General features: G+C 32.2%; 1 long non-coding RNA gene across 1 annotated transcript in view; it reads right to left on the minus strand.

Annotated features, from left to right (window-relative positions):
* Positions 1–25,785, minus strand: part of LOC143193492 (uncharacterized) — a 237,862-nt gene that overhangs the window by 53,955 nt on the left and 158,122 nt on the right. The window contains exon 4 of the long non-coding RNA XR_013005033.1: positions 10,820–10,968. This is a non-coding gene — a long non-coding RNA (uncharacterized LOC143193492). The remainder of the gene's footprint in view (positions 1–10,819; positions 10,969–25,785) is intronic.

Genomic DNA, 25,785 nt, shown 5'->3' on the forward strand with positions numbered 1-25,785 from the left:
AGTCCCAACGAGGTACGTTGTTCTTGTATAGGATATCACTGATGTTGCTAAACATTATTATTGATATTTTGAAGTATATAAACAACACTGTGGAAAGATATCACTTCAGAGTTCCTGGTAATTATAGTGGTAGGGAGTTTAGGGTGTTTTTTTACTTTTCTCCTTAATAAGCACTTCACGTTCATTATAGTTCTTTAAAAATTGATAAACTTATTTCGGCTTAATCCTAGCAGAATCTGTTTGCTGTGACACTTTCTCTTCATACTATATATGCTATAATTTATTTTAGCAAGTTTAGCATTGCTCAACTGTTATTGCTATATGTCATTGCAAATATCTATGATTGCTATAATATACATGTATTTTTTATTTTTCCACTGTCGATGAAAATCTGTTACTCAGACAAGTTTTGCGTCTTGATTCCACAGCTGTCGCCCAACCACCTAGACTCGCAGGCTTAAATTAGCTATTTTGAAATATTTTGTCTATAAGTAAATGTTACTTTATTTATATTTTGATATCATTTTAGGATCTTAAATTGTTTACTGTTTTGTTTTTCCTTAAATAACAATTTTATTTTACACCAAAATGTAATAAAATTCCTTGTTATAGTTTGGTCCCGCAGAAATTTCATATTGCACATTACCCTAACTTTAACTATTTTAAAGAATATTTGGATACTTGTAAAAATCATTTAACAGCCAATATTGACAATATCTATGAAGGAAAATATAAACATAGAACTTAGGATACAGTAAATTTTAACTAAAATGATCGATTGTAAAATAAAACCAAACAAAACATAAACCACATGACCACAGACGATTCAGGTTATTAATTATAATGGAAAAATTAAAGGCTATATAATAAATCAACTGGAGGTTTTCAAACGGACTAAATCCATTCAAACAAATTATGTTTGACGTATCACTTCTTTTAAGTCTTCTCGTTTTTTTTTAAATCTCGACTTCCAAGTAACAAGGACAAGTTTCGTGTCATTCTTGTACTATCTCCATATCCGAAAACGTTGTTAATACAAATTAATAGGTAATTATATTCAGATAGCGGTTAATGATGATTGACGGACAGATGGAGCTGTGTATGTTTTTGTCTGTCTCTGTGTTTTGTCTGTCTCTGTGGTGTGTGTTTTTTTATTCAAAACGGAATATTTACGAGTCGGCAAATGACGAAGCGGCCTGTGAACGGAACGAACCCGTTCTTGTCCGTTTTGCTACTTCAGTGCGTAATATGCTTCAATCAACTTTTTTACGCGACACGATGTGTGAGAGATTGTGATGTAAGCAGTGATTTTGTCGAGTTCCTGATCTTCTTTTATGGGAGCGTTATTTTTTTATAATTACATCGGCCTTAGTCATTGTACCCGTCCAGTCTGTCAGATCCTTTTTTGTTTATTTGGGCTAAGCGTTTAGAAACTAGTTTGATTTGAACTTATCTCGATACTACATCGTGGTCGGGAGAGTTTCTTCCAATCGTTTCGTCATTATAATTAATATTATTGCATTTGTAATTAGTTAGTTGTGATTCGGGTATGTCTGTCGAGTAAGGAATTTGTGACTTTTGCAGTAATATCTTCTGGAAGGATTCAGCCACAAGCTCGGGCAGAAATACGTGGATAAGATCAAAGAAATCTATTAATTTTGAAGTTTAGTTTAAATTCCTGTGGTATCACTTGTTGTGTCGATATAAATACTTTTTTATTATTTATGATGTATACGTTGATGGGCAATGGAAAATAGAATGAAGAAGACAGAAAGAAGACATTCAAAGTAAATCGTCAAACATGCAAGTAACGTGTACAGATAGAAAATAAATCATCCAGCTCAGTATTTAGAATTGATAGAAGTGAATAAAGCCCATGGACAGTTAGCAGTTGATAAGAACATTTATTCATATTTGGTGCAGCGAAATCGTAGGTTTAAACCCTCAACACCACAAGAAATATACATTTTTGCTATATTTTAGAGTCTCCTTTTTGACCCACTAGGATTTATCTAGATTGGGCCTATTGCTTAACGTGGTCTCTGTATATCCATGTCCCAGCAGGATACGAACTTACCTTATTACCTTTGGAGCCCAACAAGTGTCAGCAGAAATAATCAAGGCCGGTGAGTCAACATTAATTCACTTTTATGTTCTGCACTTACATTCTCCTATCAATCATCGGAAAAGAATTAGTCAAAATTATATAAATTAAACTTCCCAAAGTTCGTAAAGAAACAAGATAAGTTATGAAGATAATAGTTCCGCATTCCTCTAGTTTATGGAGGAAGGTCGGTTGTATTGTTTTTCGTCCTGACTTCGATTGTATACACGTCCCTCACTTTGGGCAGCTTTGGAAGCTGAACGTATTAGCTTCAGGTATTTTACCATAGTTCCATTAGCTTGCAGGTTCGAAATAATTTATTGATTCAGTTTCAGTTCATTTCAGACGCTAGATGGTCTACGCTAATATATCGTCTCTGTATTGGCTTTCAAAATAGCAATGGATGCAATTACGTGATCATTATTTAAAAAGAGGCATAGCGTTAAATATGATGCTACAAATTTCTTGACTAGATCTAATGTTCGCTAATACAGATCTTGAGCCTAGAGTTCCTGGTATAGTTTGCATTCTAGAGCCATCTACGGCTGAAGTAATAAGACATATCGGTCAAGCTATAGCTTTTTAAAGATGGTGCGTATTTAAAGAGAAGGTATATTATAATTTGGGCTAAAGTTCGGCTCTTTAGAGTGCTTGTCTTAATTTTTTTTTTATTTGGATACGAAACTTGGTACTGGTACAGTGTAACATACGTAGCTTTAAGTTTCCCAATACAATCAAGATCTTATTCTTATTTTATTACAGTATTTCTATATAATTGCATCACTTGCAACCTATCATTTGCAATAATGTTATAATACTACCAAATTTATTTAACTCATAGAAAAATGTAAACATTTTCAAAAGTTACTATAATTTGAAAATAAGCTTAATATCCTTTTATTAAGGACTGTGGATCTTCCATCCAAATCATCCTGTACTGGTCAGTTTTAATTTTTCATACTACTTACTAGTTAGCCTACTTGGAAATAATTTAAACACAGTTAACAAATAATTCATCTTCAAAATAGTGATAACATTTCTAGAATATAATCATATACCATGCAGTAAATACAAATTCATACTGTTCTAAATAATTCTTGTATCTATCCTTGATGGATGAATTACCTGATGGCTCTATTTATATAGTGCTACCAAATGAAGGTAATATTTGAAATTTCCACATATACATTCCTTTCTCTTGAGACCGAATATCTCTTTCGATAATTTCGGATTATTTCATAGTCGTTATAGAATTGAAATGTTTGAAATCTCTTCAGGAATCTCTTCAGGAATCTATACGTAAAATACTTTATAGTTGTATAAACATAAAAATAAAACTTTTATGTTGAATTTCAATATTATACGTATTTCCTTCCCTATCATAACTTTGTTTATTATGTTACCGGCCATTCTTACTATAATTTGATACTCTTTTACAGACGCTCAGACGGTACATAATATTTTAGCAATAGACATTGCTTTTTATAAAAAAAAGACACCCGACGTACCGTCAAAAAATGATTTACAAGGTATTATTATGATGGTATTATGATGAAAACTGACAAATTATCTTTAGAGTCCGAATCTTTCCGAGAGGAAATGAACGCGCCACGAGTAGAGTTCATTAGAGTGATCACCATTAGATTAAAATGTTGATTGGTTGAAATCCACGTTAAACTGGAGGGTCCTTTGCGTAACTTGCACTTCAGCAAATTGGATAATAATGAAATATATAATATGACACTGCTTTCAAAAGGAAGTAATATAACTGAACCGAATTATTTTAATCAGTTCTTCTGAGAAAATTCCTGCAAGACCAAGAAGTTATTTTTTAACGTTACGTAAAATACTTGGTCTGCAAGAATAATCTATTTATGGACTAAAAATGGTTTAAATCGTTCGTAAGATACCAACAGTTATATTCAGATGTCATGCAATATATTAACAAAAAAATAAAATAAAGTGGGGCTATAAGAGATGGTCATTTGGCATATCGTCTATCGTGTTTAAACATCATGTACTTTTTTCATGTACAAGGCTTTTGAAAAACTAATAATCCTTTAGAAGTAATTATATCACAAATTAAGGTAGTTCATACATTCATAATAATAATCGTAATCATATTCTCGTTTCACATTCTTGCATTTATTGTGGCTAAGAACATTTAAAAAATATATGGATGTTTTCAATTACTTCTTACAAAATATTTTCAGATGCAAGGCTATAGAGGGCATTTCACAAGAATTACGTCTTTATTATCCTATGAAACGAAGGTTATAATTACAATCTACTCTGTACATATTCGGAAAAGAAAATAATAAAAAACATACTTTATTTAGTCATTCCAAACAAATTTACATTTTAGTTTGTATGTTTGTGTCTTGTTGCTTTCGTAGCAGATCTGTCAAGTATTCGTGACCAGAAAGGAAACAAGTGACATTATAGAAATTAAATGAACTCGGTTACAATAAATGATAAAATCCTTCAATATTTAGTATTTTAGTCGATGCTAAGTTCAGTTATAGAAATTTATGGGTAGTCTTTCGATGAATTTTAAAACTTGAAAACCGAATTATTTCATTTTCTATAATGTGCATACAGTTTCTTATTATATATTATGTACTGATGATTTTGAGTTATGAATTTTTGATCATTTAGTAATTTCTTCAACCAATTTGCAATTTATTAGTATATTTATATTGTTATATGTAAAAGCTCTCCTTAGGTTTGGTTATTGTTGCAGATATAGCTTTATTTTGATTTTAATCGGAATAAATACCTTATTGAATATATTGTTCATTGAAAGCTATGAATTATTCTCTATTGATCAGGCAATATGAGAAGTTCATCGTAAAAATCAACTTTTCGAGATTAGATTGCGGGAAAGGTGTTTTGAATCTATCAAAGCAAAGGTCTTATTTCGAAAGGGGTAAAACTTTCATTATGTTGCAAATAGCTAGGAAGTACTATTGATATTCCAATGCCCTTATGATGGAAAATTGCGTTCTTAAGTCTTAATTCGCAATTAATGGTTTCGTTAGACTCTCATAATAATACACCTTCCGGATCTAAATAGAAAAAGAGCCTGAAGCTTCAAAACTTCAAACGTTTGAGATATATGAGCAATGAAACTTATGTGTGTTTGATCTTATCCTAAAAAATTTTGTTACCTAAACTTTCACGTCGGGTTTTACAAAATTTATATTTTAGTACTTTCAAGGTAGATAAAACCTAAGAAACGAGGTCATATTTAATTTTTCCTTTTAGGAAATTATACTGAGCTTCTTTCACTGCAGTTTTATAAATAACTTTACTTTCATCTATAATTTGGTATCTTGTAACTTGAACTAAGTATGCGAGTATCTTGAAATGTCCATTTGAAATTGAAAAATATTTTATGGTGAACAAAATGCTTCAAAATGTCAAATCGTTTTGATCAAAAAGGATTGGACATATGTCCATAATAGAATTCTCCCAACTATTAGCAATTGTGAACACCATCATACATTTGAGAATTTTTTTGATGTGCTCAGACCAGTATGTATCATATGTGGGGAGTTTTTATATAATTAGTTTCTCATTTAATTTTCATAAATCCGCAGATAATACACAGATATCGTAGAATATCGTAGTGGAAAGCCGAGAGTATATGAAGATGCGGAATCGATTGATTGAACTGAATTATGTTGTCATAGATCATGATTAAATGGCATAAATCTTTTTTATTAGCCGATATGTGACCAAGTGGTTTTTCGACACGACAATGTTCGAACGTATTGTAAGATATGTGAAAATCTAAATGGAAATTTTTCAACGAAGCTTATTCTGCCCGCTGAACTTGTTGGAGATTGCTCCTTCTGACTAATAGTTATTACAAAGGATGCAGCACGATTTAACACGTCACAGGAAAAGTAGAAAAATCTAGCCAGTATTGAGAAATATTTTTGTCAAATCCATTAATATTTATCTTGAAAAATTTAATTTAATAATTTAGTATTATTGAAACTATTGTGTAATGTCACTGTCAATAAAATGACAAACACTTTAGGAATGAAAAATACAAAAAGTATATGCGAATGAGATCATTAACCTTGTTAGATATCAACAATCTAATAGACGCACTAGTTTGCATTGTTTGATCTGTTATAATCACTTGGTGGAGGTCATTAGTAGAGCGCTGGAAATCAAAAAATATTGTTGCACAGCCTCCCTTGACATTAGCCAGGCACTCAATAAGGTATGGCATAGTGGGCAAAATTAAAAAAAAAAGTTACCAGATAATTTCTTCCCATTATTAAAATGTTATGTTGAAAAAATATGCTACGGAGAAAAATATAATTCCTACACTTCTCAAATGCATGAAATTAAGCTCCGGACTTAATTCTCCGGACTTAATTTCATGCATACCACAAGGCAGAATACTGGCTCCAGTTCGCTATCTAATATTTACAGCGGATATTTCCACTCATGCTTATACCACTACAGCGAAGTATACGAATGATACCGCACTCCTTTCAACATGTGAGAATTACGACTTCGTCTCCGAAAAGCTGCTACTACATCTAACTCTGATGGAAGCATGGCTGGAGCAGTAGTGTATTAAAGCCAATACAGATAAGACGGTTAAAGTAACCTTCACACTCATAAGAAAAGCCTGCCTACCAGTGAAACCCTATAATACAGAGATTCCATAAATATATGACGCCAAATAATTAGGCATGCATCTTGACCGGCACCTTACTTGGCACAAACATATATGAGCCAAAAGGAAACAATTAGATTGCAGACTCTGGAGCATGTACCGACGCAATCCATAGTTATCAGATGCCGGAAAAATGTATGGCATACACCTATGGGGCACAACCAGCCACAGTAACATTGATATGCTAGAAAGGTTCCAAAGTAAAATAATGAGGACTATATAAAATATTCCACCGTGTACCTAGATTTGAATCAGCGAACAGTGAAGGAAGAAACTGAGTCATACTGAAATGCAGAAAGTGGACATTCTACGATACTCTCACCTCAGGAGAAACCTGATTTCCTAAGATACTCTCACCACCTGATCTACCATCCAGTTTCGAAGACAGAAAATGAAAATGGCATAAATGGATACACGACTGAGTTAAAGATTGAATTAATTCAATTAACCGGAATCAAAATAATTATGAAGTATAGAAGAGTTGACATTGGATTGACAATTATTCTGCAGTTACTGGAAGCGTTTCTTGGTGTAGTTAAGCATCAAGTTCAAGTAAAAGCATCGCAGTTGAAGCTGTAAGGTCACAAAAGGTAGATAGAACCCGGCCATAAACTAATCTGATTATTCTCGAAGTGTATTTTGGTGTAATTAAGTGGAGCTCAGGTCTTTGTTATTACTCTTTGTGATACCACAATCTGCCTGGCAATAAATATTTCTCATGTCAAAATTATATATACGTGTCATGTAGAAAATCACTTCATTAAGCAATCTTCTGTATAAAATATTATCTTAATTAATTAGTCTTATTCTAAAGCTTATTCTAAAGTCTACATATGTCCAGTAATCAGATTAGGTGGTGTTAAACGTTTTAGTCTACGCACTTCACTATCACGTCGCATATTTAGCTGATTAGCGAGTACATTGGGATGCACTGACACTCTTTCAAAGTACCTCACACAAAGACGTTGAATTACGCTCGTTATAGGTTCTAGAGGAAGAGTTTCGGTAAAACCATCGCGGTTGAAGCTGTAAGACCACAAAAAGCAGATTTAAGGTGCTCAATATCTTAGATGTAAACTATTTCAAGAAAGAAGCTTTGAAAAACACCCCTAGCCCGTGGTTTCTTCGCATATACATCACAGTTGAAGGTATAAAGCCACCAAAGGCAGAGTGAATGTGCTGTGAATTAACATAGTTTCTTTCAGTTCGGCTTGCAGTTCAGGGTAAACAGCCACCAAATGCGAATTGCAATAGCTCAGTTTCTTAGCGGTAGACGTAGGTTAGCGTAGATTCGATAGAGGTATACCATGGAATTTTGGGTAGAAACAGTGCCTTTACGAAGATCTTCAGAGTCAAATTGGCGGACGAGACATAATTAATTAATACGTAAATTCTTCGACGTAATTCTTTTTTTAACGCCCTTGGGTTTATGTGACTTTTTTACATCGAGATTGAGCCGCAAAAGACGCAAAGAGTAATAACATTTGGCTAGACCGACAACTTATTGCAACTAACAGTTCATTTTAATTAAAAAATACTATATTAAGAAGCAAATGGATTCTAAATGAAACTGTTAAAATAATGAAAGGAGAAAAATTTGTTTTAATCGCATTTAGAATATATTATTATTTACGTTTAAATACTAACGGAATGTTGCGCATAGGGAATTTCGGTATCGACTCTAGTGAATGCACTTGTGAGCAGATCATTACCAGAAACAAGTAGTAGTCGCAAGGATCCCTATCTTGTTAATACCAGCAAGTGCGATAATGTCTTCCATTTTACGTATTATTTTCAAGTAGATTTTCATGGATTTGACAAGATATGGCTCAATGTGGTTACTTTACAATTTTTTTCCACTTCTCTGATCTTCTGCGCCATGGTAATATATTCCAGAACAATAAGGCACCATGTTGTTCATCTTCTAAACTGTATTGTTTTTTTAATGAGAAAGTATCAATCTGAGGGATCCCATCCCTCTATATAAATCTATCGCTGAGAAAAGGGATGTCGCATCTCTGGAGCCTCACGTGCTGTTGTCCTCCTATTCTACTCCTCAAGTCTCCTCTGATAATTTATGATATACTGTTTTATTTCCTGCCCTACTGTTCGCATACCAAATATATATACCTAATACTATTGAGTATGTTCATATAACAAAATAACTGTTGTTGTTTTCTGTTAGATTTCATCTGAGTTGGTCTAGATGTCTAAAAATTTTAGTAGAGTGGTGCTTCGTATCTCTACTCCAGAGGCGGAACTTTTCAGTAAATGATTCTTCCCACTTCTTGGCTAAGTAATTCGCTCTTTCATTGTCGGTGATCCTAGAGTAAAAAGGGAGCCACATAAAGGTGATTTTTTTTGTCGCTCTTTTTCAATTTAAACGTTAGTTCACGGATAAGCACTCCTACTGCACTACTACTGTTGTGGATGTAGAGGTAGATATGGTTGGAGGCACATTAAGAAGCTCATTGAATCGGAGGCGATAACTAATCGTTTGTCTTGCACATCTTGTACTGAGGTCAGGGCCCTACTATATACATGGCAATTAGTTCAGCCGTCAATACACTCGATGAAACGGGGAGCCTGAGGTGTCCTTCGGACATCCCCGGTGTAAATGCTGCTCCCACATAGCCATCACTCTTAGAACCCTCCGATAATATGAAAAGGTGTTCAGGATATTTCACAGTTTTATATTGTTTGAATTGGGTGCTGATACTATCAGACTCAGAACTATGCCTTGGGAGACTCCTCATGGAGAGATCGACGGTCAACTGCGACAATCGCCATGGAGGCAATCTATCCTCCGAGGTGTATATCGGTGGGAAAGCCAGCGATAAGCGACTACAAACTGCATGGAATCTATGGCAAGAACCCCTGTGTTACTCTCTAGAGGGGGTGACTTATGTGTTTGATAGAAAATGTCTGCAATGAGACAGTTTTGATTTAAATCTCAAGGAGCTCGCATATTTAATCAAAAGCAATTCGTGTCTAGTTTCTAGTGAAGAGACTTCTGCTTTTCAAAGCAAGCTCTCTACTGGGCTAGTGTGGAAGGCACCCAGGGCGATTCTGAGAGCTGAGTTGTGGATTGGGTTTAATCTATTCAACTATGAGGGGGCAGCGGAGATGAAGCATTGGCAGCCATACTCCAACTAATGTGACCCTATGGGCGCTACAACGAAAGTTAGTTAAAATACATAGGAGACTGATATCTGCCAACCATTTTTTCCATACATAGTTAATATGCGGGATAACAAAAATTTATGGTCAAACTTATTGCTTATGGCTCATCCGCCAATCGCCAGGGTGCTCGCTTTGGGGCAATTTCTCATTCTGCAGGAATGGACACTGGTACATTTACCATGCGAGAACGATAATACGTTTACTTTGGCCCATGATGGTAGGGCATCGAGACAATTTTGCAGTAGCCTTTGACTTAACTTATGGTCTTGGCTATTTTGGTAGATGACAATGTCATCCGCAAAAAGTCGGACCCTGATCTGCTTTAGTATCATCAGATTGATCGAATTAAAAGCTATAAGGAACAGGGTTGGGCCAATGGTTGACCCTTGCGGTACTGCGTTAGTCTGGAAATATGAGGATGACAGGACTCCATTTACTCTAACCCTAAATGAATGGTCACTCAGAAAGGATTGAATGAAGCGGTATATTTTGCCTCTGATATTCCATTCTTTATGTGTGTTGAGAATTTTTTGATGTTTTAATTTTTATAGGTATTTTAGATTATATTATGTAATTTTATTCTATTCCTTAAATAACAAATAGTAAGTACATAAACAATTGATAGTTACATATGCTGCCTGTAATATAAATGACAAATACATTTCTCATTATTATCGTTAATTAGATGGTCATATATTTTTGGTCAGTTTTAATTTAAAAAGATGCCATATGAGCATGTTTTATGATGAAATTGTAGATACGGTAATCTAAATTAAATCTTGGAAGCAATGTACGCTCGCCCTGAAACTTAAATAAACACTAGTTCTTACATGGTCTCCCTTGGCATTAATCCGATTTCACTATCAACTTTGTTACGTCCATTATAATTCCAAAATTGTTTCTGTCGTTGAATGAAGAATGTGGTTGAATTTGGCCGTAATCAGCATGATCTAATGCTAGTTGTAATCCATTTGGGATGCTGGAAAAAGCAAAAAAAATTCTGTAATATTCTGGCTATTGTTGATGATTACTATTTCTGAATACAAGCTGTTCCTGATAATATACCTAATAAAAATTGTCATCGGTGCTCTGTTATTTTGTCGTATTGTTTCACTATATGAGAAAGTATGGACTAACATTTTACAAGGATTTATTTAATGTATTCTTGCTTATTATCAGCAATGGCTAAAGTGTGTATAAATTATAAATGTAAATTATAAAAATGAAGTATTACAATAAAAATATCAGTCTAATAAAGTAAAATACATACTTAACACGTATACATACATGAATGAAACAATAAAGTTACCATTACAAATTACATAAATGCTAACTTAAAATTGAAAAACTGATTAAATAATAAATATAGAGATTTGGTCCAGCAGTATTATCGCAAAAAGAGGAAAAAGGAGTAAACCATCAATATTACGGTGTTATTTTTATGAATTCATGAAAATCTACTTGACTGAAAGCAAAAGTTGTAAGCATAAATCATTTCTATCTAAATGTGATTAAAATAAATATACAGCTTTGCGTTTTATTTTAAAAGTCTAACATCACTCTAAAGCGTTAGTAAATTTATGCAAAGACATTTCGAAATAATTTCTTATTTTGCATAAAAGGCCATCGAGATAGGACAATTCTCATAAAATTCTTTAAAAAACCTGTATGCAAATTATCACCATACCTGCTTGTCTTCATATTTTTAATAAACATTGTTCATTTTACATTTTTATATTTTTCTCATTAAGGCTTTGTCTTTTGGTTAAATTTATTCCCACTAAGGTAAAATTAAGTAGAAACCTGTAATATTTAAATAACGTTATATTATGGCGTTTTCGTATATTTAATTCAGTTGAAGTTGATTAAGAAATTGTCGTTTCTCTTTCTTACTTATAATAGAAAATAAAATATTGTACCCAGTAGCACAGTATTGTGCTTTACGCTTACTGTATCTTGTTAACATTGGAAAATCGTGCGTTTTGAAATTTTATTAAAAAAGCTAATTAATAACAAGCTTAATATTGAGGTAAATGATACTGTTCATAACATTTGAGATTAGACCACATAGAGGCCTTATTTATTTGTTTGTGTATATGGATTCCTAATAATTTTGTTCTGTTTTCAGTTATTGAATAATATAAAAATTTATATTTAATGTGTCAAGTTTAACTGTACAAGTATGCATGAAGTCAGTATAAGTTTCTATGAGATTCATATATTCCATTTATAGAGAAGAAAATGGGCTTCAAACAGGACTCACTGAAAATTCACTGCTGTTGACTACAGAAAAATCATATATTCTCAAAATAGAAATAAGAACAGGTTAACAGGTGTCAATCAAATTCCATCATGGATAGATTACGAAAGGACAATATCATATAATTGGTATCTTGTACAACAAATAGTTCGACGGGCTATACTTCACATTCACCTTCTTATTATTGAACAGGTTATTAATTTATACATTTTATATACCCAAATATTACAAGTTCATTTGTTACAAAACAGAACTGATAAAATTTATGAATATCAAACATCCATCATCAAATATACATAATATAAACCCTTTTTTTCTGCTGCAGTTATTATCAACTATGTAAAATTCATATTTTGGTAGCCCAGTATTCATATTTTGGTAGCCCCTGTATCTTCAAATTATCATCATAAACTTTTTTAAGAGATTAGCCATCGATGCAATGTTGATTTGTCTTAACAAATATAACAGGTCAATTCAAAAGTCTCCAACCTATCATAGTATAATACATTTTTTTGGCAAAATGATTTTTTTTATTCAACATAAATACCTTTAAGGGTGATACACTGATTATAGCGACTCTCCAACTTTTCGATACCATTTTTGTAGTTCAATTTGTCCTTTGCTTCAAAATAGGCCTCAGTTTCGTCGATCTCCTCTTCATTCGACGAAAATTTCTTCCCAGCGAGCATTTTTTTGAGATCTGAGAACAGGAAATAATCGTTGGCAGCCAGATCTGGAGAATACGGTGGATGAGGAAACAATTCGAAGCCCGATTAATCGAATTTTTACACGGTGCATTGTCTTGGTGAAGCAGTAAATTTTATTTCTTCAAATGCGGCCGTTGTTCGGTTATTTCGTCCTTTAAACGGTCCAATAACGCTATGTAACAGTCGCTGTTGGCGGTCTTTCCTTTTCCAAGGTAGTCAATGAAAATTATTCCATGGGCATCTCAAAATACAGACGCCATAACCTTGCCAGCCGACTGTTGCGTTTTATCACGCTTTTGAGCGGGTTCATCGTGTGCAGTCTACTGGGATGACTGTCGATTAGGCTTCGAAGTAAAATGATGAAGCCATGGTTCATCTTCAAACACTGCTCTGAATCATCAACTCGTCATTATTTTTGGTCAAAAGTGAGCTCGCACGGCACCCATTTTGCACAGAGCTTTCTCATACCCAAATATTAGTGGATAATATGATGTACACGTTCAGTTGATATCTTTAGAGTGTCTGCTATTTCATTCAATATAAATTTACGGTCATTCAATTTGTAGATTTTTTTAATTTTTCGTCGGTAACAAGCTCTTTTGGGTGACCACTGCACTCACCGTCTTCGGTGCTCATTTCACCACGTCTAAACTTAGCATACCAATCCTTGATGGTTGAATTTCCTGGGGCAGTGTGCAGAAACTTGGCATCAAGCCAAGTTTTTGCTCCAACTGTATTGTTTCCCTTCAAAAAGGAGTATTTTATCAACAACATTATCATTATTTATTCCTTTTTATCCATTTTCTTTTCATAATAACAAACGCTTCTTCACTCAAAATGCTATAATTCACAAACTAATGATCCGACAGCTGTCAAATTTATACACGCATATTTTGAGTGTCAGGACTAACTCAAAACCGTATGGATTTAATTCTAGTAGCGCCATCTATGTGTAAGACCGGGGACTTTTTATTTGACCTATTAGGTGCACTTTATGGTTGGTGTGTCTGGATACTCTCTCTTCACTGCTATAAACGCCATATACAGTCATAATTGAAAAATCGATTATGAGCAATATTAGGTTATTTATCTTGATAAATACCAGTTACATTTTTCATTTATATTTTCTTTACGTAGGCTGTACAAAACCAATTTTTCTACTCTGAAATATAACATAGATAATTCATGTTATATTAATATAGATTAATATTAGATTATTATTATATTAATAAAATCGAAACGAGCTAAAAAGTTTAAATGTTGGAATATGGAAATGATAATTAGGAAACGGTGACATCAATGTTTCGCAGCGCTTCTAATAGGTAACTTAAATGTTGTGTTTATATTTCTGGTAAAATCATAGTATTTCAAGTTTTAATTTTAAAGTAAATGCATTTTTAGTAACCTCTCTATACTATATTATTATTATAAATGAATAGTTTTGTGATTCGTCTTTACAGTCATCTAGTATATTCTCTTTCTTTGTATTAGAAAGTTCATATTATAATTAGTGATTCTCTTAATTTTGAATCTTTATTTAATCAGTAATTGTACTGTGTGTGTTATTAAGTAACTCCTAGGTAAAAAGAAATAATTATCTATGTATTCTCAAATATTATATTAAATAAAAGAAAGGTTGTTGTAAAATTTCGATGATAGTAACATATTTTGTCCAAGTCTCATTTAAAAATTTAATATTTACGTATTTCCTCTCTAGTTACTATGTAATTAAATTGTTTATTTGATAGGTTTTACATCTTGCTAGGATGACAGTATATATCCTCAAATATAACTATGGAATCTTGTTTTGGTTTTGGTATATCAGATACAAGAAAAACCTTATGAAATTCTACTGCATTACTCCTGTTCTCAGTTCTTTTAGTAAGCTTTGGTTTAGTTTCTTGCTTTTAAATTTAATTTTTTATCCTTAAAGTTATTGAAAGAGTTAACTGTATTTTTTATAGGTGCTTTAAAGGATTTTATTACCAACCGATTGATTTTTTATTATTTATTTTTTTTAACATACAAATTGACCTGGAGTTATACGATCAATAACAATAATTAAAACGCAGTTTTAATACCGAGAACTTTTATTGTGATCTTTACATGTATTTAAATTAACCATTTCAGGAAGGAATGCAATGAAGAGCCGACAATATCTTATTTCGTATGACAGCGGGCCGTATCAGGATTAGATTCAGCCAAAACAACTAATTCCACTACCGCATCAAATATCCGCGTCAGTTTAAGCGTAGTTTCAGCGACAGTTACACTAACGTAGCAGTAAAAGGTGTCTTCCTGTAAAATACCTCATCCATATAGCGTAGAATTTCCGCTGCAAAACAAGCCTACCGTAATAAATCTCGCTCGTACAGTGATAAATATGCAAGTGTACATTTTCAATAAAATAAAACTACTGGGAAATTAATGCATTATAAAATGGTCGTACCGTTGTAGCAGCGCATCAACCTCACTTGAAAACATAATTCTCCGAAGCTGCTGTATTCGTATTTACTTACCTATGAATACCATTAAGGCCTGGAGAAGCCAACTATAATTTGAGATCGTGTCAAATGGAACTTGCTTGAGGAAATGTGATAGGCTGGGACAGTTGCGAAAAATCCGGAAAGACCTACGAGCCACTTAGCGATATTATTTCATTCGTTTGCTCGTTTGATTGAACCAGTTGGATTAAATTGATACCCATGCCATCTCTGTTCCATCAACAGATGTCTGTATTTAATTTAAAACTTCGCGATTGTAGTAAATATTTAAGATAAAGAAACTATATCTAAAAAAGAGATATCAATTATTCTAACAGATGTTATATATATTTTTCATCAGAATAATTAACAATTTTGGTTTATATAACAACCAAAATTATTAACAGGGCCATTGGTTTATTAGGACAGTACTGTTTGAAAAAGGATATTGAAATGATATGGCTTGATATTTTGTTATACCCCAGTTGTGCCATTTCAAATAAATATTTCTTCAAAATCAAGATATTCTTGATCTGAGACTCTCAAAATAATCTTGACTACTGACTGTTAATATAAGTGAAGAAGATACAGGGAAAATACATTTTCAAGCTTTTGCCCTATGTATATAGTTCAATATTCAACATTTTTGTATCCTATTTTATATGTGTAATATTAATTATTAAAAAATATATATAACTAGAATTTATTGGTTTGGAAAACGCATTTGAAAAACAAAAACCGATATGTAAGTTCAAGCCCAACCCTGTTTATAATATTAATGGATGAAATAATAAATGTCCGTTAAATATAAAAAACAGGGCTACATAGAAGGTGTAAAAATATAGTAAAAATAAAAATGCTGGTAGAAGCTTCTGGAGACCATTTATGTAGTAACAACTGATAGACCAGAATACCTACAGAAATGGTAAAGTATAAAAGTAGAGCCAAAGTCATGGTGATGTAGAGCCAGAAGTAATAAAAAAATATATATGCAAACAAATTGATGTTTAAGGTGTATAAGTAAATGTAATTAAATATAACATAGAAACCGAAAGTAATGAAGACCACGAAATAGAAATTATTTCTTGAATTGCAGGAAAAACATGAATTTGTACATCGCTATAATACAACGTGTAGCAAAAGTCTAGCTACCATTTTGATTACATATAATATATTTTTGCTCAAAAAAAACGATAAGTGAGTTTGGTTTACATAAAAAGTTCATTTGATTTTTCCATTGTTTTTCGTTATGATTGAAAAAATATATTGGCTAAATGCTGACTGCGATTCGCTATGCAACTTTCGGATCTTTTTAAGGCATTTTTCATGACATCTTGCTACATCTGAGGCTGAATATCTTCAATTTCGTGACGAACATTGTCCTTAAGATGTTAAATCATATGGGGCTTATTCACATAAACTTTTGATTTATAAAAAAATCCCATAAGAAAAGGTCTGATGCTGTTAAATCCGGAGATCTGGCTAGCCATGATAAATGGCCACTTCGCGAAATTAGTCTTCATGGATACACGTCATTCAATAATTGAATTGTTGAAAGAGTTGTGAGTGTTATGGCTCCATCCTGCTAAAGCCACATGTCCTCTAGTCCTTGCTTTTCCATTTCAGGTACAAGAAAATTTCGAATGATGTCTTGGTACCATTCAACAGTAACAGTAACAGCAACACCTTGGTCATTTTCAAAAACAATAGGGACCAGTGATGTTTCCAGCATGAATACCACATCATACAGTTGTTTTTAGTGGATGCGATGATGTTCCAAGAACTAATTGAATTTTCTGTGTTCCCCAAAACCGATTGTTCTGTTTATTAACGTAGCCACTGAAAAGAAAATGAGTTTCATCGCTCATTATCAATTTAGACAAAAAATCTTCAATTTCACCAGACAGTCTTAGAATTGCATTACTGTACTCAACTCGTTGATCAGGATTTCTCGGTAGCAATTTTTGGACTAATTGAATTTTGTACCGGAACATTTTCAAATAAGTTTTCAAAATTCGCCTACAACTGCGCGCAGAAATGTGTAGCTGGGAACTACTTCTCCGAATTGATGTTTCTGGAGACTCTGCCACACTATCGCGCAATAGAGCCACATTTTTAGCGTAATAAGACGTCCGTTGTCTTCCAGAACGAGGTCTGTCTGCTGTCGTACCTGAAAATTTGCATGTAAACGATACATTGTGGTTTTGTAAGGCACTGGACGATTAGGATATTTTTGACGTAATTTCCTCTGAGTGGAAATAATGGAACAATTACTTTCAAAAATTATTGTCACTATTTCTGCTTGTTCTTGTGAAATATATTTACCCATAATTAAATATGGACGTCTACACAACCCAATGGTTAAAACAAAACTGAGTTAAAAGTCCTAAAATGGTAGCGGTACTTTTGCCCCACCAATTATATATAAATTGCAAAGTCATTAATAGAAAGGAAATATCAAGCAAAGCTAAAATGAAAGTGTGCGAAGCAAAAAAATACAAACCAACGCAAACATTCAGATCCGAGACGTGGGTATATTCAAAGATGGATAACAGTATGAAGAGTCAGAGGTATAACAATAATGTACAGGATTGAAAGTAAAGAGTTAACAAAAATCCTGAATATTGAATCAGTGGAATAGTGTACATAAACAAGAAACGAAAAAAATAGTAACAGGTAAAGAGCAAATGTATGGGAAATACGGTAACAAAGGACTGAGAAGAGAATAGCCAGTGGATAATCTAAGCGAACTTAGGATGAATAGATCCGAGAAATAATTTAGAGCAGTACTTTAATTTATTGCTATTTTAATTTATAATTGACTCATATTTTTACTTTTATAATTTGATATTAGAATATTTTAAGAAGTAATTCAGATTTTTTAGGTTTAACATTACGACTATAACTATATTATTGGGAGCAAAATATAATTATTAGTTAAACTAAAGCAGTATAACTTAAACAATGTTTATTCATGAAAAGTATAGAGCAAAAGTATGGGAAACACTGAAACTAAGGATTGAGAAGAGAACAGCCAGTGGATAATCTAAGCGAATTTAGGATGAATAGATCCGAGAAATAATTTAGAGCAGTACTTTAATTAATTGCTATTTTAATTTATAATTGACTCATATTTTTACTATTATAATTTAATATTAGAATATTTTAAGAAGTAATTCAGATTTTTTAGGTTCAACATTACGACTAAAAATATTATATTATCTTATTGAGAGCAAAATATAATTATTAGTTAAACTAAAGCAGTATAACTTAAACAATGTTTATTCATGAAAAATATAGACCAAAAGTATTGGAAACACTGAAACTAAGGATTGAGAAGAGAAAGCAGGCAGTGGATAATCTAAGCGAACTTAGGATGAATAATCGGAGAAATAATTTAGAACAATACCTTTATTTATTGCCATTTTAATTTATAATTGACTCATATTTTTGATATTAGAATATTTTAAGAAGGAATTCAGATATTTTAGGTTAAACAGTAGAAACTAGGCAAAATATAATTATTGGTTAAACTAAACCAGTATAACTTAAAAAATTATTATTTATGTGTATTTAAAGATACTGTATATTGATAGACGGTTTGACGTGATAGGCACGGAGGAGCAAAACAAACAGAGTGGAAGGACGAAAGGAATAATAAATATTATGAAGTTGCAGGGAATTGTGCGGGAACAAAGAAGACACCGACCGAGCAATAAGTAAAGAAAATCTGAAAATATATAGACCAAACCCCTTATTGTAGAGCGAATACATGAAAGAGTGAGCGGTACCGCAAATCAACAAGCGATTGTCTTTCTGTGTGCCAACACGGACATCGGTTGTGGCCGCGTCACATAATGTACTCGCAAAATCTTCTTTAATCCGCTTACTGCCAATTTGAAGTCATCGTGCCACGCTTTATCAGGCCCGAACTGCCTTTTTGGATCGTAACTTCGAAATTACTTAAGAAATAATTTTGATTTTAATGGCCTTAATGGATCCGAGTTGGCCGATAAGTTCGGTCGGCGTTATGAAGTGCCTTTGTCGTAGTATAAAGTGTTTTTTCGATACCGTAGAAATATCTGCGGCCTTTTAGTTCCACGAGGTTGTTCAACAACGCGCGCACACACACTATGTAGGCATTCAGTACTTTAAGCAACAGAGAAAACTGAATTAAAGCATATGAGCATCATTTTAAGTGGCGCTCCTTTAAAACACTCGTTCGCTTAAAAATTGATCTGATAATAACTTTGTGTACAAACTATAGCGGACCATCCTTACGATTATGGCGGAATGTTGTAATATCTTTGTTTCTGCCTTTAAATGATTATTTGAGTTTTATTAAATAAATTGTCTGTACGAGGTGCGGCTATAAAATATCATGATGGCCTTGTGATATACATGTATATATCCTACTCTTTCACCTAAATTATCTGAAATCATTTTTAAAATACTCTATTATCAAATTATAATAGTAAAAATATGAGTGAATTATAAGATAAAATGGCAATAAATAAGAGTATTGGTCTAAATTATTTCTCCGATTATAGTAAGTTCGCTTAGATTATCCACTGGCTGTTCTCTTCTCAGTCCTTAGTTTCAGTGTTTCCCATAATTTTGCTCTATGCTTTTCATGAATGAACATTTTTTAAGTTATCCTCCTTTAGTTTAACTAATAATTATATTTTGCTCCCAATAATATAGTTATAGTCGTAATGTTAAAGCTAAAAAACCTGAATTACTTCTTCAAATATTCTAATATCATATTATAACAATAAAAATATAAGTCAATTTTAAATTAAAATAGCAATAAATGAAAGTACTGCTCTAAATTATTTCTCCGATCTATTCATCCTAAGTTCGCTTAGATTATCCACTGCCTTCTTATTCTTCTCAATCCTTAGTTTCAGTGTTTCCCATACTTTTGCTCTATGTTTTCATGAATAAACATTGTTTAAGTTATACTGCTCTAGTTTAACTAATAATTATATTTTGCTCCCAATAATATAATATTTTTAGTCGTAATGTTAAACCTAAAAAATCTGAACTACTTCTTAAAATATTCTAATATTAAATTATAATAGTAAAAATATGAGTCAATTATAAATTAAAATAGCAATAAATGAAAGTACTGCTATTAATTATTTCTCCGATCTATTCATCCTAATTTCACTTAGATTATCTACTGGCTGTTCTCTTCTCAGTCCTTAGCTTCAGTGTTTCTCATACTTTTGCTCTAATCTATTCATGAATAAACATTGTTTAAGTTAGACTGCCTTAGTTTAACTAATAATTATATTTTGCTCCCAATAATATAGTTATAGTCTTAGAAATTACTTAGAAATATCATGATGGCCTTGATATATATATATATATATATATATATATATATATATATATATATATATATATATATATATATATGATACTTTAACAGAAGTCTTAGTCTTTAACTTAAACTAGGTAATGTATCTTAGTTTTTATGAAAGAAGATGCTAAACACTAAACTTTGTAAGATAAGATTAGGAGTGTTATAATATATGGCTGACCAACCAACTATAAGAATAATTTCACATGAAATATAAGTTGATACGTTAGTTTTGATCCAATGGCGTGTGTGTTATATATTAGCAACAAAAAAAACTTGAAGTATACCTTGATAAAATACAACTATCGTTGAAAAATTAAGCAGTTAAGTTTATCAAATTAAAGTGTATGTAACAATATGTGAGTTCTCTTTACGGCATCTTTAATAAGGTGATTCAAAACAACATCCAAAATCATTCTATGTGATTGCATAGTTCCAATTATGAGTTCAATTCAGTGTGTTAATATTTTGAAAGAATGTTCAGTAGAGAGTATCATGTGATCTGATATATTCAAATATAATCTCTATATTTATATATAGGCTCAGGGATAAAATTTAGTTTATAGTTCGCATGGGAAACATATTACTGAAGAGATTTTTCACGTATCATTTATAATATATAGATAATAAGACATTTCTATTGGCAGTTTTGGACAGATTGATGAACTATTTGGACTTGTACATCACATTTGAACACATCGTCGGATAGTTCTGGTAGCAGCTACAGGAAAAATTTTAAAAATTGTTAAATACCGTCATAGCCGTTGTTATTTTGCATGGCGTCATTACAAATGATTACTTTGGAAATACTGGTAGAGACAGCTGAAAGCTTAAACGTAAAATCAAATATAGGGCGCTTGCTAGTTATGATGCAGCTGTCATGTTCCTTTGTTTTCTTTCCTTTTGCCAACCAGTGCTACATCAATTGAGTTATGGCCAAACATATTTACACACAAAGAGACTGGAAATAAGACTATGCGCTCAGATCATGATTTTATGCAATAATATGTGTGAAGAACCTCCATGGGATATCGGCGCGTATAACAAGAAGGAAAATATTTAATGGCTGAACCAATTATGCTAACTAGTTAATTAAATATAACGCATTGCCTAATACGCATCTGCCAAAATTTACGAACAGGACCTCAAGCTAGTATAACTTCGACTGCAGATTTTTATTGCTGTCACAGAAAACACATTAATATTCACTTCAACTATTAAAATTAATTGTAAAATTCAAGCTGGGAGATACTCCGGACAATATTGTAATAACGTTACGAAATTTCTTCATAATTCCCATGAGCAATGCCAGCTGTGAGAGAAGTTTTTTAACATTGTAAGTGATCAAAAATTGTTCAAGATCAACAATGGGTACTTAAGTTTAAGGCTGTCTAGGCTATTTAAGAATAAGGCTATCTTGTTTGTGAGGGAAGATATGTGTGATGCAGTAGACACTTATTTTTTTTTTATGTACTTTTTTATATACATTTTTTAAAATATTGTTTTCATTTCTTTCGAATTCTAACAAGTATTTTTTTTAGATAAGAATATAAACCTTAACAATATTGTTCTAATTATAATTGGAAATTGATTTGTGTCTATATTTAATTTGCCCTAAATAAAAGGGTGGCAAAGTATCGTTATTATTTTAAAAATATATAAACCTTTAATACAAATCTTATAATGACATCATTTTTAATTGTTTTATCTATATAAATCTCGATCTGTGTATTGTTTAGCTTGTTACCAATTATGAAAAGGTCGAGTTTAATTTTTAAAAGCATTCATTACAAAAATCTAGCAAAATATGGGTACGAAAATTTTATGTGTAAAATAATGCTCATTTCATACTTCTGAAAAGAGCTCCTTTAGTTTCAAAGCCTACTCGCGCGAAAATAAAAAACAAATGAACATAGCACATTCATCGCCGGGCAAAATAGAACCATATAATAAGCGGTATCATTTTCAATACGACGGCGGGGTACGTTCTGAAGAGATGGGACAGGATCCTCGGCGTAGGTAAGACATAAAACATTAAAAATCGTGTATAAAGGAAAGAAGCAGCGTGGCCGGACGATCGCCGAATGAAAGAATGCGTTGTGACAGCCGTTCAGGTAGAATATCCCCGAGATCTGAGAGCTCTTATGCCCCAAGTCCGGTGGTCTTCGGGCGCATTCCACGCATTACCACGGCTCGGTGTGATTGTTCGAATAAGGACGTAGATTAGAAAAATTGGAGAGGATAACGAGCCTTTGCTTAAGTGCCAAACATGATAAAGAGGTTTTTTTCTTCTACTTTTCGACGGTTTATCGCAGACCGGGTGGAAATTTGTTTTGGACGGTTTCGATTTTTCGACCGATGATATTGATATTAGCGACGTACCGGTATAGGTTTCGTCTTACATTTAATATAGATAAAGATTATGTTATACTAGTTATTAAAAATTATATTTTGATGAAATGAAATTTAAAATATAACAAACAGGAAATGTGTTAAATAGAATAATTTATAAAATAGTTAATATAAAGCAGAAAAATATTAATAAAAATATTTAGATGTCTAGTTTAGTCGACTTTTTTTTGGTGGAAGATCAAACTCTGTACAACTAAAGAAAACATGGATTAAAATCATAGAGGGTCTAATAGAAAATAGAACGAATTTACATTAGAACATTTGGTATAACGCCAAATTTGCTTTGGCAGCTTACAGCTAAGAATATTTAGTACTTTTTGCTTCAATGATTTTAACAGTCTAATCATATTTATGTCGATGTTATGCTCTTGAACCGACTTCGAAAAAGGAGAAGGTTCTATGTTCGGTTGTATATTTTTTTAAATGTATGTTGGCTGATTTCGCCGTCAATTGTGGGCCGATTTAATTTTTTTTTAATTCAAAATTCTTCCGAGATGGCACCGTTGGAACCAAATCAGGATTTGTTGGGCGGGGAAGGGTGCAAATTGAGGGAAGCGCTCAAATTTCACACAGAGCCTAAAGAATACAAAAATAATAATATAATTTTATGACATACACAAAAAAATTAAATTATAAACCAAACAAATCTAAATTAATATAACTGTCTGTGTTCGGCACTGACTTTAAAGTAGGTAGTTTGGAGCTGTTAAAATAATATTGTAAATAAATAAATAGGTTTGGGTCGGTATTAATCTAAATTGCGGGTATATGGTAGAATATAAAATACATACTAGATAGGTTAGATAAGGTCTTAGTTTATTTTTATTTAGTAATTACAACAACTATGATATACATATTCTATTTTAAAATGTTTTTTTTTGTGTGAAGTTTGATTAGTTTTTAATTTTTACTGTGTTCGTTATTTATTTTTTGAAGTCGGTTCAATTTATTTGCTAAACTATTTTATTTTACTTTATTTTTTGTATGAGTATTAAAATGTGTATTAAATGCAAACAACAGGGTTTCAACAAGCTACAATTGATTGATCTGGATTTTCCTAAAATAAGTCATTTTCAGGTAGTGTTTTTCACTGACATTAGGATCACCATTTTATATAATTAAAACTAAAAGAGACAATTCTAAAAGTGCTTGATATGTAGGTTACTTCATAAAACAAATGTGTAGAATGTCGAAAATACATTTCTGAAAATTGTTATTTTAGGTATATAAATATCAAAACAATTGAACTGAACTGTTATAAAAGTTTGTTTAATAGTTATTTACAATAATATTTCGCATTCACATCAATAGATATCGGGGATCAAAATACATGCAAGTGGCTAATACTTTTGTATTCTTTAACAAACTTCAAAAAAGGAGGAGATCCTATGTTCGACTCGATATCGATATATATTTTATGTATGTTTACCGATTTCTCCGTCAATTCGGACGGGGAATCCGGGGAAATCAAGGAAAATTCTCAAATTTCAAAGGCACGTACAATGTTTCCACATATTTTTTTATCTAAAATAATCAAATATTTGTGTATAATGTTATAGCTGAGCTGATGTGCCAGAAGGCACAACTCCTCAACGGTTAGGAGTTACAAGGTATTTCTTTAAATATTATGGGAACATACAGATAACTAATTATATATCTTCAAGTCATCTTGCAGGCAACTACCTCAATGATGTAGTGGTTAGAGCGTTCAGATTACACAGGGAGGTCGCGCGTTCGATTCCCGAAAAGGACAAGGACATTTTGTTGTTGTTCTAGTTCGGTTAGAATATTTGTCAAATCACCTAGGCTAATCTATTCTTTCGCTAATCTACTACTTTCTACTCTGTCTCATGTCTGATGTAAGAACTAACAACTCACCAACAAATAAGGAATTAAAATTCTACGGAGCTATTTTATAATTGTTAATATTCTCTAGATATAAATCTTAATGCAGAAATTAGCGTATTTATTACTAATTACTTATTATAAACTTGCAATGACCTTTTAATAATTCTAGCAATACGAGAATAACCGAAAGAAACAAATATTTCTAAGCAAAACTGCTTAATATTATATAACTTGTGCGGCATATAATAGCTACTTAAATAATAAGTGCGGGCCATGTCCAATGAAAATAGAGCCTAAAATATTTGTTTATATATTTTGTGTCACCGATCTGACGGTTATTCTTATATGCTTAGTTTGAGCGTATTTCGTTTTATTGGAATTTATTTATTTGTATGAGGGAGGCAAAATTTTCACTATAAGCCGATTAATATATAGAAGATATCTGCTAAATTTATTTAAAGAAATATAACGGAGATTACTTGACGACCTGTCTAAAATGATAAAGGTTATATATAAGCCATGAAATTAACTTATCGTTCTGTCATAGAAATACTCTTTATTCCTTAACCAATATAAATTATACCTTTGATGGTTCAGGTCTAGACTTGCAGATAGGATTTCTAACGGGTATTGGTCTAGTAATAGGTTTGTGTGCCGCTTATCTTTTGTCAGTAAGCAAGCGGTTGCAATGGCTTGACGATAAAACAGACTAAATAAA

Source organism: Rhynchophorus ferrugineus, unplaced genomic scaffold (genome assembly GCF_030347505.1).
Source record: "Rhynchophorus ferrugineus isolate W39M unplaced genomic scaffold, kcgeb_rfMv2 rfM3, whole genome shotgun sequence".
NCBI lineage: Eukaryota > Metazoa > Arthropoda > Insecta > Coleoptera > Curculionidae > Rhynchophorus > Rhynchophorus ferrugineus.